Below are 19,262 nucleotides of genomic sequence, written 5' to 3'. Positions count from 1 at the left end.
TTTCCATGAACTGGAAAAAAAATTAAACAACCATGAACTTCCTTTTCCGAATCAGCAACTACTTTTTCCTGGGGATAAACTCAATCACGCTGGAAAAACAGCGTGCTGCTGGTCTTGTCGTTATCATAGTAGTTCAACGGACAGTCGCCACCGAAGAACGACGAATGCTCGTTTCAACATATCAGAGAATGCGATATTCAACTGTTTGACTGAAGTTCACGTATTTCATTACTTGTACAAAACTCGACCGTCGCGATTTTAGAATGACGCATTCAGTTTAATATCAGCGTGGTCACAGATTCACATCTGTTTTAGGTACACTCGCGAAGCCAAAACAAGTCGCTTTTAGAATTGTTCGAGTTTCGTGTCAGAATCGATTTAATTTCAGTTTTTCGCCAACTACTACTTTTTATCTTACTATTAGGAAATCGTTTTAGATACCAGATATTGTCAGGTGTTGTATTTAGTTTAGCCTACCAATGGGTTCTATTATAAACCAGGCACAACACAAAGTTAGCCCTGCACTATAAAGTGCTGCTTCTGAGGTCGGAAACCGCGTTCATGTAGCTGTCCGTTTTTAGCTCCATGCCATGTTCAAAGTGGACTGTGGTTGTTCTTCAAAATGCAGTATGGAACGTAAAAGATAGCGTACGTAACACGGCGTCTGAATGAACTTCGTCTTTGTCGGTATGTACGAAATTGTAAATTCATTTGTCACGTGTCACTCTCCGGGCAGGAAGCTGAAAACGCGGTGCCGATTGCGCAACCAAAAGACAGGAAAACACAATGTCATCGGACTTGGAATGCAAAATCACACAATTTTTACGAAGCATATACGCAGCCAGCCATTTCTTGATAATCAGATATTAACTGGTACACTACGTATTTAGGAAGAAGATTATCCCCAGATTTAGCTGGGAATGACAGTTGTGTAAATAAAGCCTAACGCTTACGCCGCAAACTGGCCGTTTCAGTGTTCATTTTCTTCCAATTTTCACGTCATGTATCATTTCATTCATACCACAAATTCAGACAATTGTGTAAAAAGTCCTGTACTTCATTATGGGCTGGGAATTTCCACCGAAAATGTGAGCGAACCGGAATTTTAGCTGACTTTGTGTGACTCCAAGGCGGGATGAAACATCCTGATATCTCTGATATATATGTCTTGTATATTAACATGTCACATCAGGTGTACCCCAAGGGTCTATTTTGGGTCCGCTCCTTTTTGTACTTTATATCAATGACATGTTTGAATGCATGAACCATGCAAATTTATCTTTGTATGCTGACGATTCCAAGTTATTTATGGCCATGTCCGATTGCATCAAACTACAACAAGATATCAACCAGGTTGTGAAGTGGTCGAGCAAATGGAAGTTGTCATTAATTGTTAAAAAATGTACATGTATTTCATTCACTTTGAAAAAAACGTCAAAATGTTTCCTTACAGATGTGCTAAGCAAACTATCTTGACTCGCACCAACTTTGTAAAAGACCTTGGTGTATTTTTAACAAGTAAACTTAACTGGAGTATGCACATTAACCATGTTGTTTCAAAGGCTTTTAAAATGCTTGGATTTATCAAGCGTTCTTGTAAATATTTTAATAGCATCAAAGTTTTAAAAACATTGTATGTCTCCTACGTCAGAAGCCACGTTGAATACTGCTCACCCATCTGGTCCCCTCATCAATTATATTTAATAAAGAAATTAGAAAGAGTCCAAATAAAATTTATCAAGTATCTTTGTTTCCGTTCATCGATGGCTTACTCAAGGGCTCTGTATAGTAACGTATGTTATGAATCTCGCCTTCCCACATTGGAGAACAGGCGAAAATTTTTAGACACTCTTTTTCTTTATAAAATCCTTCACTCAGTTTATAGTGTACCAGATGTTCTTGCACAGATTCATTTTAACGTTCCTGCTTTTACATTGCGTCGTGCTGTTCTTTTTAGACCAGTGTCAGCACGTACGAATATCTTGAAACACTCATTTTTATCACGATCTCAGACATATTTTAATTCTATCTGTAACAAGCAAAATTTAGATATTTTTAATAACTTCAGTAATTTTCGTCATGGATTATGTAAGATCCTTTTTTCTGAATAATTACTTTTATCTGGATGTATTTCTGTGTATCTTTCGCATTATTGCTGTTTTTTGGTTTTTTCTTATGTGAGTTCTCCTGTCTGTTTGTTTACGTTGTAACTGTTATATACTTTTCGTTTTTGTATTATATTTTTATTTTCAAACAAACCTGTTATTGGGGCAACCTGTTGGTTCGAGATTAAATAAAATAAAAAAAAAATAAAAAAATAAATAAAATAAAGTCATGCACAGGAAGGGCGTGCTGAAAAATGTCTGATATATTAAAGTAATGCGCTCGAAGAGCATGGTGAAAAATATTGAACATACAGATTATCTCTGATATATGTATGCCTGATATGTGAAAGTTGGTCGTGCTGAAAAATATGTCTGATTATTAAAGTTACGCGCCCGAAGGGCGCGCCGAAAAATGCAACTGAATGATGAAATTTGAGGCTGACACGATGCATTTTAGGCAATGATGAGCCTGTGTCGAAATTCAAAAACACACTGACCCCCGGCCCCCCTATTGGGCATTTCAAAAACATGGTGACCCCCCATCACCAAAGTCAAAAACAGGATGACCCCCATGAATCCATCGCCCCCCCCCTAGGCCGAAGAAACTGACCAGTCCCTGAGTATCGATATAGAATCCGAAATTGCCGATATTTATCGGGCAACTATTGGCGATTTCACACACCCAGCCTGTCAATACTTTTGTATGGTACCGTCTATACACGAATCCACCCTTCGGAGTGGCGAACATGTCTACAAGTCATTCTTGTATCACCTTACAATCGATATTAGAGTCCCAAAACTGCCGATATTTATCGGGTAAATATGGGCAATTTCACAAGAGACAAGAGTGATTGTGTGTTGTACCATCTGGTATCGATATAAGAGTTCCGAAATCGCCGTGAAATATATGGTATATGTCGGCAATGCAGACCCAGCGTGCCATGATTCAACCCGAAAGGACATCTTTGTAGTATCCTCTATCTAGTATCAATATTTTATTCAACATATAGACAGAAAGATGTGGGACATCAAACTTGGGTACAAGGCAGTAATTATCCGAAATTTAAAAAATAAAAAATGTGCAAAGTCGCGTTTTCATGCGGCATCGGCATAGGAGAGGGAGTCAAGCGGACGACGAAAAGTGACAATTTATTTTTGCGAAGTGCATGACAAATGCCGTCAATTTAGGAGCAGTTATTTAAGAGCACGTGTAAGAAATACAACCGTCCCACAAGCAGTAAAATAAGGCAAAGTTGTCTTATTTTACTACGTGAGTGACGGCTGTGATGTTGACTCAATCAATAAATCCGCTAATACAGACAGCCGATTTACAGCAATGGGGGCGCCATTTGATTTTGACGAGGTAACACGTCTTTTCTGTCGCTCGTCAATTTCGAACGAGTTATTCAAAGATAGACTTCAGATTCGACTACGCTACGGTTCAAGTTCATGTGTAAAATCATCCTAAACTATGGGTATCTCATTTCAAATGTGGCGGAGTCGTATTGGTGTGTTTTTTCACCCTTCATCTTGGCGGTGTGTTGAGTCGTTCAACAATGAGACCACTAAGCATGCCAAATGGCCACCTGTTCTGGAGCTGCTGTTCAGGACTGCGGCGACATCGTTCATCGTTGGTCTGGCATTATCAGTGAGTTACCTGTTTCTGAAACTTGATTTACCAAATACACTGACACTGTCTGTCTACATTGATATTGATACTCATTGTGTAAGGGTGAATTTACCAAACCTCGACAAACAAGCGACACGATATCCAGTGTCATGATGCCAGATACTTCTCGGTCCCAGGTGTTCGTACCGTTTCTACTGGCCATTTGTGGAGATGTGGAACTCAACCCCGGTCCAAAATCCTCTAGGCAAACCAAAATTACTAATTCTATCAGCCAACGTGACCCTAGAACGCCTACAAGTGCAATGGTGAATCCTGATGAGACATTTGATACAGCCGACGTAATCCGTGAAATCAGAGAACTTATTTGATCTCAGTGGTCAAATCGATGTTGCCATTAAGCTTAAAGATGTGCACGGAAGAGTGGATGAATTGAAAGAAGTCTCCAGTTTACGAAAGGAACTTGAACGAAGTTATCGAAGTTGTGAGAAGTTTGCTGAAGAGAATATGAATTTAAAGGATAGTGTAAGTTCCCTGACACGAGAAGTTGACGACATGAAAGGGCGAATGAAACGTGATCTACGGCATCGAGCAGTCACCCAACGAAACCTGGGAAGAATCCGAAAGTAAGGTAAAGGAATTTATTTCCGAGACATTTGATCTGGATGGAAGTATTTCGATTTTGAGAGAGTTCACAGACTGACAAATGCCAAGTCCCGTCCTCATCCAATTGCAAAGTTTTCACAGTTGAAACAAAACGAGCAAGTTCCACAAACTTCAAGGAGGCGATTGAAGAATACCCCATTCAGTGTTTCCGAGGACTTTTTACCAATGACACGGGAGACTAGAAGAAAGTTGGCTCCGTTTTTAAAGAAAGTCAGAGACGAAGGGAAACTTGCCTTCCTCAATTACGACAAGTTGAAGATCGATGGATCACTGTATGTTTATGACGAAGCATCAGACAATATTTTTGCCTTGACGGCTAATAATCATAGGAGTTAGGAGTTAGGCCGAAGCCGAAATTAGAGCAACGGGACTGAAACAATGAAGTTTAACAGCCCATTTAAAGTAGTGAACTGCAGGTCAATTTATTGATGTTGGTATTTCATTTATGTGTTGAAATATTAATGGTATCTGTTTAAGTAGTAAGTTTTTGGATCAGGAATTTATTTCTTATTTAACCAATTTTCATGTTATTTGTCTGACAGAAACATGGGCCCGTAATTCTACCCAGTTTAATCTGGCCGACTATGTATCTGTAAACGTGGCCAGACAAAAGCGCACCCACTTCGGAAGGTATTCAGGTGGAGTGTCTTGCTTTGTGAAGAAATCCATATGCAAAGGTGTTGAACAGCTGCCCAGTGCAGCTGAAGATTTTCTTTGGGTGAAAATTACTCTGAAAGATGATTACATAATCAATTCCTTTCTAGTTTGTGTTACTTATTTCTCACCAGAAGGTCATCCCAATATGCTAACGATGAAATGTTCAAGGTATTTTTCTATTTAAAGCTTTTCAGTTGCGAAGAGAAAGTCTAATCATGACCCCTGTGCACAAAACACTTACACAATGAGTAAGGGTAATGCGGTGCTCCCCAACTTGAGTGCGAGCGTCCGCGTTTATTAACGCCAAAAATACACAAAACTCTCTCAAAAGTGCGAATACAATACAAAACAAATACAAAAATTTCAGCAATATCTGAAGCATATAGCCGTCCAGGAAAAACCAGAGATTAAACCTATTACAGAGGAAAACTCTGGAAACGTGTGCCCAAATACAATGCTACATATGCTTACAATTTGATGTTGGGCATCATCTTAAAAATTTTCAAATGACAAAGTACTTTTTACTTCAATTGAAAATAAATCTGACTGTTGATGGACAGTGAGAGAACCGCTAGAATGAAGCTTACTATCTTGACACAAACATAAATAGCTCAACGAAACAATACCGGCACCTGGTGTCGCTTGCATACCAATGCCCCAATTTGGAAAAACTTAACACATTACGTCACGAGACAATAATTTCCCGCTTTACTACGAATCGCGGGAAATTTCATATCTAATCAATCCCCCTGTGCACAAAACACTCACACAATGAGTAAGGGTAATGCGGTGCTCCCCAACTAGCAAAACTAAAGAACGGGAAAATGGGGAGATCTAAATAAACAAAATACAAACAGACCACAAACCTAAACTTTGAGAAACCGCAAGTCTCCTAGTCAAAGATTCCTCAATGTACCCATCCTTAGCATAGCAGTGTTGGATTTCCATCGACCATGGCGCTTCCAACAACAGGGGACTCGAACTTGTTGTTTATTTGTGTCTGTTTGTTTGTGTGTATGTGTTTGTGTTTGTTTATTTGTTATATTTGTTGTATTTTTAATAAAATAACAGCCAAAAGCTGTTTTGTTAATATTTGTCAATAAAGAGCAGTTTGTTTATTTGTTTGTTTATATATTTGGTTGTTTGTTTGTTTGTTTGTTGATACGTATTTTCGATGGTTAGGGTTAGGGTTAGGCTTAAGTTAGGGTTAGGGTTAGGCTTAAGTTAGGGTTAGGGTTAGGCTTAAGTTAGGGTTAGGGTTGAGTTAGGGTTAGGGTTAGGCTTAAGTTAGGGTTAGGGTTAGGGTTAGACTTATTCACTCCCTCTATATATTGATATATAGAGGGAGTGAATAAGTCTAACCCTAACCCTAACCCTAACTTAAGCCTAACCCTAACCCTAACTTAAGCCTAACCCTAACCCTAACCCTAACTTAAGCCTAACCCTAACCCTAACTCAAGCCTAACCCTAACCCTAACTTAAGCCTAACCCTAACCCTAACCCTAACCATCGAAAATACGTATCAACAAACAAACAAACAACCAAATATATAAACAAACAAACAAATAAACAAACTGCTCTTTATTGACAAATATTAACAAAACAGCTTTTGGCTGTTATTTTATTAAAAATACAACAAATATAACAAATAAACAAACACAAACACATACACACAAACAAACAGACACAAATAAACAACAAGTTCGAGTACCCTGTGTTCCAACAACGATCGACGACCCCTGCATTCCCAGCAGCAGTGGCGCCCCCGGAGCGCAATGAATGGAAACCAAACGACTTACCACTCGCATCAACTTCTTTCAGTTGTGATACAATGCATCTTTTGCCCGAGTGTAACTTAATTTCTTGTTACTCGACACAAAATTACAAACACGCCCTGACCTATATAAAGGGGTTTAAATAAATAATCCTCAGAATTAAAATCGATATTTGCAACCGCAAGATATCTCAAAAGTCACTCGCGTGGGCAAGAAACAGAATCAAGCTTTGAAATAACTAACTCATTACCATTTCGATACCGGTCGGTTTTACTATGACGAATGAACAAAGCTATAAATTCTGAATTAACAGACACATCACAGCACTTTAAGTTGATAACTTCGTCAAATCTGAGAAAACCAGCAAAACTAAACAAAATCATCGTAAGATCTCGTAAAATCGCTAAATCTGAAGAAAACCGATACTTGGTACAAAGTGTACGTAAAAGAACAGCTGTCACAGGGCCCTTTTTCGATTTGATTGTGGAACATTATCTCTTGGCAGTCTCGATCAAATTCTTGACAAATGGATGCACAGTTGGGTCGGGGAATCCTCCAAAATCGTGTGCCCATTTGATTGCATACACGCAACTCAAAATGACATTACATGAAGTATTACAATCAATGAGATGGGTGAGGAAAAGAGCGACGTGAACAGCGTTAGCTGGAAGAGATTGTTCTCCTTTGGAGTGAATAAAGTCCTGCCATTTCTTGAAATAACTGGAATACTTCTTGACCGTGTTGTCGCTCTTAGACGCTAACACTTGCCCAGGTAATTTTTCTACCAGCTCCAATAAGTCGGGATGAGTCACTTTCCCATCGGTCACCGCCACACTCTTAACCCTTCATCCAATTTCAGATCTGTTGATAGATGAAAATAGCTGAAAAACACGCCGATCAAACAGCGTTATATATTATGACTACTTTCGAAGTCGATGCGCAAAGCAAGCAAGGCAAATTTCAAACATTGACCGCCAAAAATACCATTTTTTCCCTTTCCTGGAACGATAGCGTTAAACCGAGGCAAGAAACGGAAATCTTTATGAAAGGTGCAAAATTTTGTCCGTCTGGACAAAGGAGAGGCCAGTAAGCAGCAGAATGCCAATTTGGAAGTACAAGCGAACCTCTCGCAATTTCCGATTTCAATTTGTTCAAAACTCTAACAATTAAAGTAGGTGGCGGAACCAACCAATTGTTTTCTCCTTTCCAACTTTGAGAAAAGGCGTCCACGGCTTCAGAACCCGAGGTCGTACCAACTAATCGAATTAAACCTGGCGCATTTCTTGTTATAGTCTGTGGCAAAACGATCAATCGTGTGTGGCCCCCATGCCAAATCCAGGGAAAGAAAAATCTCACCAGATATTCCCCTGTCGTCGTTATCGTAACGTCTGCTAAGCAAATCTGCTTGCAAATTTTGCCGTCTTGGCACCCACTGTGAAAAAATATCCATAGTGATATCTTTACATAATGTTATTAATCTTACAGCAATATCCTGCAATTCGGCAACTCTGCTACCGGCACGCAATATTCTCACTACGTTCTGATTATCAGTCAGCAATTTAACGGTGGTGCCTTTCAGATCACCCTTAAAGCTCTGTATCACCCGATACACTGCCTCCAGTTCTCTCCACGTGGAGCTTTTCTTACTCTCAAGAGTGGACCAATAACCACTCATCTCTGTACCGCATTCGCCATCGATACCACCAAATCCGACTGCCGAAGCATCTGTATCCACTGTACAAGTGGGTACATTGCAAGTCAAAGGTGAACCACTTTAACATTATGTAACCAAAAGTTCAATTCTCGCAACGCCGAAACATCTACGCGAACTAACGAATCCCAACTTGCCCGCATTTCCAGGCAAGAATAAAGGCATCTAGTACGAAGCCTCACTAACGGGCCAATTCCTCCTTGCATGGAAATAATTTTACCAACCACAGACGCTAGTCTTCTAGCTTTAATTAACACGTTGCCTGTGCCTATCATCTGAAGCAATGACTGAATCGAACGAATTAAATTATCCACTCGATCATCGGTAACAGAAACACAACCTTTTCGCATATCCAAAACGTGTCCAAGCCAAACTAAAACTAGTTGAGGTTGCCAACAACATTTTTCATTAGCCGACAAAAACTCGAAACGATCAATATCACATCTCACAGAATCGCTCGCCTGCAACGCAGCTGTAAAAACAGAAGCGCCCCCAATACCGTCGTCCATGAACATAAACACTTTTAAACCCCTATTCCACCAAAACGCAAGTAAAGCCCGAGTCACCTTAGTGAAAATATAAGGAGCAGCAGAAAGGCCAAAAGGCAAAACATTAAAAACAAAAAACTTCAAAACTCCGTCAAAAGGCCAAGCAAAACCAAGAAAAGTTCGATGAGGCTCGAAAATTTCAATATGATATGCAATATGATATGATGGTAAGCGGATTTCAAATCAAAAGAGAACAAAAAATCCCCGCGCGAAAATACCTGCCTGACTAAAGACACATCCTCACAACGAAATTTGAACTTGAACAAACATAAATTGATATGCCTACAGTCAAGAACCAACCTTGGTTTACCAGCAGAGTTAACTGCAACCGTCAACGGATTTACGACGAACGGAGGAACACTCACTTGTGAAATCGAACCCCGTAACAATAATTTATCAATCTCATTGGCGACGAAAACAGCGTTATCCCTTGCGGATTTGTTATTTTTCAAAATAATCCCAGCTGGTTGCTCCTTAAATGGCAATCTGTACCCATTCTTTATCACATCTAAAACATAAGAATTCGTACCAGCTGATTTCCAACTGTCAAATGCCTTTGCCAAACGGCCGGCCGGTCTTACCTCAACGCCATGACTGGCGTCATCGTCAACCGCAGTCTCGAACTGCATTTCAATCAACGAATCTGTTATCTGCGGTTCCGTTATCGACAACTGTATTCGAAACAGTAAGATACGAATTTTCGTTCATGAACGAAGTAACTCAAACATTACCACCAACCCCAACGTCTAACCATGGTCTAACGTATCGTCTTCCTGACCCAAAATCAAGTCGTCACTCAAGGACGATCGCGAGCTACTGTCGTAATACCCCGAATCACTAAATTTACTTATCTTTTCTACTGCAGTTGCACTGGGTTGACTTCGAGCATTCTGCAACGCCAGACATTCACTTCTCCAATGGCCCAACTTCCCACACGCAAAACAAGCTCCAGGTTTCCACTACCAGTAGCCGCAGCTGCAGATGCAGACGCAACAACACCTTTATCAGTTGAGTAAGGGCTCCAACGGACGTTGTTGAAAACTTTATTGCGTCTTTTAGCTTGCTGCTCTCTTCTCTTCTTTGCTGCTCTAGCTTCTGCTTTAAAAATCCACTTCTCATCATCGGAACCCTCGGCGAGCTCGTGAGTTTCATACTCTTCGACCAAAGCCCAACCCAAGTCAGACTTGTCGGCCATTCTTACTAACTTTTGTCTATGAGATAATAAAGTCATACCCTTTAAAATATGCTCTTTCGCTGCTGCGACTTCTATTCTTGGGATAGCTGCAAAATTGTAGCTCTACGGTGAGGCGGTCGGTGAGTTTTGGTTTTTGCGACCTCGCTCACCAGTAGAGCTACAATGCCGAAGGCCCTGTAGCATACAAAATAAGCGCGCCACACATGGCGCGGCATTTTCATGTAAAATCCCACATATTTACTGCATTTGGTCGTACCGATTTATCACTACTGAAGACAAAACACTATACTACACTAACCTTGTCGTTTATGGGGTTTGGTATTAGCACAGACACGTCGATCGCGTTCCATAAACATTGAGCGTGTTTCTGGGAGACGCCATTACCGGAAGTTGGTAATGGCGGCTCCAAGAAATGTTTTTGGAACGCGATCGACGTATTTGAACAAATACCAAACCCCATACACGACAAGGTTAGTGTAGTATAGTGTTTAATCTTCAGTAGTGATAAATCAGTATGACCAAATGCAGTAAATATATGGGATTTTACATCAAAATGCCGTGCCATGTGCAGCGTGCTTATTTTGTATGCTTCAGGGCCTTCGGCATTGTAGCTCTACTGGTGAGCGAGGTCGCAAAAACCAAAACTCACCGACCACCTCACCGTAGAGCTACAATTTTGCAGCTATTCTTGGGATGGAGTTGGTACGGAACTCAACTGAGTGTGCGCCTCGGCCAAATGGTCTGACAGCTTTTGGTTGAACTTAAACTGTACTTCGCAACCCTTCCTTTTGAAGACAGGTGTTTCAGTATACTTTAGTTCTTTTATGGCGGAAAGTTGGGACTGCGAAAAGTCCCCCTGACTGGCTTCAATATCTTTCTTCAGCCCTTGTAAGCGTGACGTCATAAGCTTCTCCAGGTCCGATAAAAGCTTTTCGCTGCTTTTGCCGACAGCGTCTTGGACTTGACCCTGTACCATAGATTGCAATGTTCGCATCTCGACTGAAACCCGGTGGCTGCTGTGTCATAATGCTCAAGAAAATAGAACTGGACGCAAGCACAGAACGATTGACTGTTGATGGACAGTGAGAGAACCGCTAGAATGAAGCTTACTATCTTGACACAAACATAGATAGCTCAACGAAACAATACCGGCACCTGGTGTCTCTTGCATACTAATGCCCCAATTTGGAAAAAACTTAACACATACGTCATTCACGAGACAATAATTTCCCGCTTTACTACGAATCAAGGGAAATTTCATTACTTTATAAGTTAAATGTAGACAATTCTTAATGAAGAAATTGTTAACTACAGATTGGTTTATTTTTGTATTGTAAATTTTTAATTTTAATTTGTTTCAATTTTTTATGTGTAACTCCTCTGCAGAGGGGCCGGAGGCCTTGAAATGCAATAAACAAAACAAACACTTTCTATTTCCCAGTACTTCTGGATTAATCCTATCAGTTTATGTTTCCCGTCTCGTGTGCCAATGTTTTTGGTTCGGATACCAGTGTTCGAACAAAGGAAGCAGGTTTTTCTGATCCAGTTGAATCTTGACCGGCGTTTTCATGGTAGCAGCCATATTTGTGGTAGCATGTTCTGTCATACCCGGTACCCATGGTACCTGACCCCTTTTTTCCCCCACGCCCTCTACCGGGAAAAACGGGTCAGGGAACCAGACTACTTTCTACTAGGCTATATGACAAGAGAGATGATTTCAACTTTAGTATTATCAATTTCCCACACCTCATCAGTAATATTCCACTCTCACCAGTTTATGGGGTTTACTTTTCCTAGCTTATTCGATATGCAAGAGCATGCAGTTCATATGATGATTTTGTAGAGACACATAGCCATCTCTCTTACAAACTGTTAAATCAAGGTTTCACCAGAGAAAGACTTGTCTCTACATTCAAACTTTTTTTTGGCAGGTATCACAAGCTGGTAGATAACTACAGAATCTCTCTTCCATAAATGATCGCTGATGGCATCCGTGACATTGGACCTCAGTTGGTGATCACTACCTATTTGACTAACAGACTGATATATAGCGGGTGCCACATGTGGCAGGATGCGCTTACTATTTTCGAAACACCTGACATCACTTCTTGGCCTTTAGGCCTGAGCGTTCAGTTCTTACGGCCGGGGGGGGGGGCGGCAAAATCTTGTCGCCGGTGTTCAAAAAAATATAGACCCCCCCCTGCATTTTTTGTAAAAAAATGATGACCCCCCTTTGTCAGAAGAAAAAATTGATGACCCCCTGAAAAATAACCAAAACCCATATGTCAAATTTACCCGCATGGTTTGGATTTGAACTCCGGTACACGGCGCACTTTATTCGTGTAGCAGAGATGCCAGAGCACAAACTTCTCAGCCACATCCATTGAAACGTCTGTTAATTAGGACGACTGTAAGGCAATTTTTAACTTCATTTCCATAGACAACTCATGTCCATGGACATTGTATAAAGTAAACTTTATTGGAGTGGTTCGCCAAAGGCAGCCCTCCGGTTAAGAGGGTCATGGGCCATTACGTAAAGTCAACTTTATTCTTGTGGGCCACCAAAGGTGTCCCGCCGGTAAAGAGGGTCGATCATGGCTATTGCTTAAAAGTAGACTTTACTGGACAGGGCCGCTGAAGGCGCGCGACCATTACCATTATTCAGTGCGTGATCCAAGGGGTCCCTCAAAAATGTTTCTAATACAAGCCGCGGCTTCAATTGGGAATTTTACGGTAAGATTGCCGTGGGGTATTACATAAAGTCAATTTATTGTAGTGGGCCGCCGGAGGCGGCCCGCCGGTAAAGAGGGTCAATCATGGCCATTGCATGAAGTAAACCTAATTGGAGTGGGCCGCCAAAGTTGTCTGCCCTTAAGAGGGTCATGGGTAATACATAATGTATATTTATTGTAGTGGGCCGCCGAAGGCGGCCCGCCGGTAAAGAGGGCCAATCATGGCCATGGCATAAAGTGAACTTTATTGTTGGTATTATGTTTTTGAAAATGTGGTGACCCCCCTTTCCTACCAGTGAAAAAGCGATGACCCCCCTTTGCGGATTCCAAAATTACGATGACCCCCCCCTGGATTTTGCCGGCCCCCCGGCCGTAAAAACTGAACGGTCCTTTAGGCCTGAGGTCCATATATCTTTATTTCATGAATTTGACTTTGTTTTGTGTACCGATACTTTACTGTCTATTCTGTGCTGTTTTGTGTCTATTTTTATAACTAGTGTATTACGAATTTTGACCTAGTGTTATTGATTATGGATGGGTATGATTGTGATTATTATACATCTGTATGCTTCTGATGCCAGTAATGCTCGTTCACTTTCGATTCAACAGCGCCCTCACACTGTCATCTGCGACGTCGAAATCGGTTCATAGGGCCACATGCATACAATTTTACGGCTTTTGTTCGATTTCCGACAGATATGGTTCAGTTTGATGAACTTTTACAATATTCGCATTAAAATCCACTTTACAATTTAATATTCTATCTGTGACTTACCCCACACCATGACATTTGACAAAAGATGGTTTTCATCCACAGGCGCTCGTCAGCTGGGTAGTTTGCTGAATCGATCGATTTTCGAAAATTGATCGCAGACTACTAAGCTAACGAGCGCCTGTTTTTCATCGTCGTTTTTCGGACTCATCTGCTCAGCCTAAATTGAAAAAATCTTGGATGAGTAACCCCCCTGCTTTCTTAAGAAATGTTTAGTGACCTCCTTGAAATTTTGCAAATAGAAGGATACCAACTCCGTGTGACCTACAAGAAATGCTACAATACAGGGACTTAAAGGGGCAGTGAAAAAACAAACAAACAGTGCAAGTATGCCGCATTCTCAATGGTTCAACATTTATCATAGGCAGTAAGAGACTGAAAAATGATAAAGGGATACAACTACTGTCGTTCAATTGATATCATGGATATTGATTCATATGTTGTTGCACGCGCACGATGTACTGATCAAGTATTGTGGCTCAAAGTATTGAAACGTTCAAGTTCTTGCTCGGATGGAGTGTGATCAATGAGTACATATTATCTTTGTTAGCTTTTGAGACCATCTATATCGTTATCAAAACCCGTACATTTCTGTATTTCAATGGCATTTGGATATTTTATTCACTCAACGCCATAGGCCTAATACTTTACTTTATTTTACTTCATTGCTCAACAACACACTCAAGGAGTGTGGTAAGGCAAAAATTACAAAACTCAGCAAACACTGGATGAAGCTGCTGTACCATGTTCTATCATTTTGGTGGCCATTCGCTAACCTGTCTTAAAAATTTTCATTTTTGTTCAACTACCCTACTATACCCTACCATGCGTACATGAGCAAAACACCGGCACACTGTCCAGACACCACGACGTGTTGACTTGCGAAGAGTCGGGCCAATGGGAGTACTTCTATCAGTGGCATTTGGAAATTAACCAATTAAAATGTGCGTTGTTGTTGACGCGGGTAGCTTCAGACTCTGACGGCCGCGGTGCCGCATGCGGCAGACACCCAAACAATACACGCATACAAATCAGCTTCACCACGTTTATTCAGTGTTTATGAATTACTTCACGCACGAGTCGTTAATAACATGAAGCGACGCGATTTTTTGTCCGTCGTAATTTACCAATGGGTACCGTAAGCTAAGTTTTTATCACATGGATGACGTCATTTATCCCTTATGTTTGCGCCCACTTCAGGAACTCAAATGTACAAACTCGGTAAGTAGATTTAGAGGTCTTATCCATGTTAAACTACAAACGACGTACACTACACGATCCTATTGTTTTTATGCTCAGGTAGTACATATATATGTATTTATGTGAGTATCCTTTGCTAGAGCTCAAGCTGCTCCTTTCCGATGTATCCGTTTTCTTCTCTCTCTGAAATGGCAAATGTTACAAGTCTCAGTTGCAACCAGGCTGTCCGTTGTCATACTCACTCTAGTCTAGAGATGGTACGTACGGCGGTAGCGTATCATCGATTAAAAATCCGCTGCTACTTCCATTGTCGAGCAGTGAGTGACCTACGGACGTTTTTGCCTGGTCACTGTGTTATCCTCGCTAATTGCAAATGTTATCGTGAGGTTACAAGCCTCGACAGCGGTCGCGACCCACAAGGAATAGTAACAGTGTTGCAATAGCAAAAGTTCGTGTGGAGGAACTGTGATGGTAATTACAACATGGCATGATGAACGTATGATAATGTGCATGTTTATGCACAAGGCAAGCTGGTACTTACAACCGTTGTGGACGCCAGGATAATGCTAAGTCAAAATAATTGTCTTTTATCCAAAATCGAATAATCCTCTTCAATTCCAGTCGTTTTAGTAAGCTCCAGCGATCGTTTGTCCTTTTAAGGCAAGATTTCAAAGATTTCCACTCTGAGTGTGTGGTCAATGTAACTGCAGGGTTAGTACCATAATCTTTTTTTAGCTCCATGGTACCATTAGGGTTAGTTGCTGGTTATACAATGAACATTCTGAATTTCGTGTCATGGTAATTATTAAAATTGTGATTACTTTCTCATACTTGATACTGAATACTGTGTGCAATATATGTGAAAAATATAGAATTGTATGTGGTGTTTGAGTTGCCAACCTGTCTGAAAGATATTGATTACTCGTACCCTTGGATGCCAGCTGTTCTATTTACATGACATGTTTCTTGAAGCATGTGACTTCTTGATATTCTCTAAAAGGTTACCTTGCCCTGTATGTATGGCTTCATTCATGAAAGTTTAATAGGCTATAAAGAACCAAAGATGTGATCATTTCAATAAAATTATACTTAATTGTACTTACAGATGTGTATGATTTGTGTATTCATTGTCACAGCATGGAGCTAATTTTTAGTTCCATGGGCACTGTGATTATGTACTGGTGGTTTAAATAAGTGTCACAGACCCATATATATATATTTAAAAACTATCTACTGTTGATTGACCAATCAGAGTGCTCAATTCAGGGTGTTTTATCTACTCGTAAAGTCTTGGTCACCAAGTTCCAGAAACGAATGACAGCGCCGTAGTAATGTACTGTCCAATCAAAAGTGAACATGTCATATTCTGTAGACATCTGGTACGTTTTAATATTCAAATTGGTAACACAGCGGAAAGCAGCTGCAACACAAAATCTGCTGTGCCCTAGGGCATTTATATAATGTGCCCTAGAGCATTTATAGGATGTTCCATTACATTGGAAGGCTATTTTACAAATAAAAGTTTTAATTCATATCCTTAACATGTTACTTTGACAAAGGGGACAGTTGACGTAAACACATTGAAAACGAAAATATATCAGTTAGGGGCGATAGTTTTTAAGTCGGATAAAACCCTCGTACTCGGGCTTTTCTGGTATATAAAGTCCAACCCTACGATAAAATGTCTCGGCCTGCGGCCTCAACATTTTATCGTTGGGTTGGACTTTATATACCAGAAGAGCCCTCGTACTCGGGCTTTATCCTATACATATATATATATATATATATATATATATATATATATATATATATATATATATATATATATGTGTATATATGTATATTAATTGTTATAAACTAATCCTGCTGATGTCATATCTTCATCATTCATATGACACAATCATAGAGAACCCATAATGATCTATTGCTTGCACTTGCATGACGTTACTTTACATCATTGCTGTATCTATTTCCATCCGAGTGAATTTAAACTGTTTGACTACTTTTGAATATATACACATATATATATATGTCTACCCACTCCCTACAACAATTCAAGCTCCCCTCTGCCCTCTCCCCACTAGTGAAATTCCCCATTGCCCATACCCACTAGCACCCAAGATCAACGAAAAACCACGCGAGCAGCTAGCAGTATACCTTGGAACATTGCTGCCCTCTAAGTTAGGCGCTTAATCCCCCTCAAGTTTTATCAGCCAAGGCTTTCCCCTCCTTCTACATATTTTCTGATACCAACGGTCAAAATTTTCTCCTAGCCCAATGAAAAAAAATGAAATTTCTTCCCTGCTCACTGTAAATATCGATTTTTTTCTCCCCACCCTCTTATTAGTTTTGAAAATTGCCCGCACAAAGACCTTTCTGCACAAACAGCTTCGTTGGCGGCACATGATTCTGGTAATGTTGGTTTGATGTGTGCTGTAAGCACTTGGCTATTCTCGTGTTGATGTCCTCTTTTCAAACTTACTGACAAGCAAAGGTATATATGTCCTTACCTGAATATCAATGTCTGCCTGATTCCTGCTAAAAGTCTTGTTCTGTCTGACTTCCCTGATATAAATAACTTTCAAGTCATAGCTTTCCTTGCACAACCACTATATATTTCATTTCACTTGATTATTATATATTTTAAAGTTCTGAAGCCATGTTTGATAAGTGAGCAGAGCTGAAAAGAACTGAATCCTAGAAAGAAAAGGTGGTGTCTTATTACAGCTTATCTCTGGAGAAGGTCATGAGACAAATATCCCACAATGCAATTCGAGTTCATTCTAAAGAGATGCCAATGACCTCTATATTTTCAGCAGTAATGGCCCTGGAGACATTGGGGAAAGTCTGCAGATTAGATTTGTCTACTCTGTTATCTGCTGATAGGTTTTGTCAACGACATCACACTGACTGTACTGGTATTGAAAGATAATTGAACATGAACTTGTACTGTGGTATATACATGTACAGTATGAGATACAGGGATGGCAATAGTCATGGGCACAAAAACAGAAATTCATTGTAAATATCACTCTATATTACAACAATGTTTAATGTATATTAGCTGTAGCAATATATTACAATAGACACTCTTATTATATTCTGATTTCTGAGTTTCCCATATGTTCAGTGAACAGCTTACCGTTTGCCCTGAGAATCGACACTCCTTGTACCTTAATATTCTGATATGTAAGTCTCAGATATCTTGAAGACTGTATACAGGTACCTCTGGTTTGTTCAGCTCTGCTGTCTTGTCCAAAACTTGAGACTTTTTTGCTCACGTGTTGACACACGTGAGCATATGTCGCAGCGATGTCTGTCTGTGTGCTCAATATCTCAAAAACAGCTCATCAGATCAGAATCAAATCTGGTACATAGATTCAGTTTGCAAATGGCAAGAACTGATAAGTTTTTGTTGGGTGTGGCTTGCTTACTTTTTGCTCATTTGCATAATTAATGATTTTAGAAAAAACCAGATATTCACTGAGAAGGACTGCACACAATTTGATGAGATTTGCTACAAATGTTTATCACCACCAGATATATCAGCTGTGAAAGTTATTAAGGGGTGATGTGAAAGATAATTACTAATTTGCATATTTAATGAAATTTCCTAATTAGGGGTATATATCTGAATTTACTTGATCAAAATTGACGAAACTTGGTATGCATATTGAAGATACTATGATTTAACATTATTGAAAGTCATTAAGCATTTTTACTTTAGCCGATTCTGTATTTGCAAATTTAATGAAATTTCCTAATTAAGGATATTTATCTGTCTTGACTGGACCAAAGTTGACGAACCTTGGCACATTCAAGATACTATGATACGACATTATTGAAAGTCATTTAACATTTTTACTTAAGCCAATTCATAATTTGCATATTTAATGAGAATATTCAGTCAATTCCTAATTTGCATATTTTAATGAACTTTCTTGATTTGGGGATATATACTTGGATTTAAAATTAATATATAGTGAATATTATTCATTATGTTGATCATAACACTTTCAATGAAGTTGCAAATATGTAGCAAAGGTTAAAATTTACACATAACTGCAATATATAATTAAACACTTGAGCATTTTCAGTTAATATTTGGTTTGTACATGGAGTAAAAGGGGAGGTACAAGTACCTTATCAGTTCGAATGAATGTGATATTAAGACAAGGACAGATACAAAAGTTGAATGTAGTAGATGATACTGGCATGTGTAAATTCTACATATTTTGTATTCTTATATTGTATTGTTTTAAAAGCACTTTTAC

At 39.7% G+C, this 19,262-nt stretch overlaps 1 protein-coding gene across 7 annotated transcripts in view; it reads left to right on the top strand.

The window, feature by feature from the left end:
- Window positions 1-19,262, top strand: part of LOC139117739 (thrombospondin type-1 domain-containing protein 7A-like) — a 229,674-nt gene that overhangs the window by 87,182 nt on the left and 123,230 nt on the right. For 2 of the 7 annotated variants that reach the window (XM_070680987.1, XM_070680985.1), the window contains exon 1: window positions 14,746-15,009. The exons of 2 other annotated variants lie outside the window; for them this stretch is intronic. The gene's annotated coding sequence lies outside the window, so the exon portion shown is untranslated. Of the gene's footprint in view, window positions 1-14,745; window positions 15,010-19,262 lie in introns of those variants that run through there. 3 more of the 7 variants (XM_070680981.1, XM_070680988.1, XM_070680984.1) reach the window with 2 other exon arrangements.

This window comes from Ptychodera flava, chromosome 18 (genome assembly GCF_041260155.1).
Source record: "Ptychodera flava strain L36383 chromosome 18, AS_Pfla_20210202, whole genome shotgun sequence".
Taxonomy (NCBI): Eukaryota; Metazoa; Hemichordata; class Enteropneusta; family Ptychoderidae; genus Ptychodera; species Ptychodera flava.
This window is presented reverse-complemented; position numbering and strand designations above follow the sequence as displayed.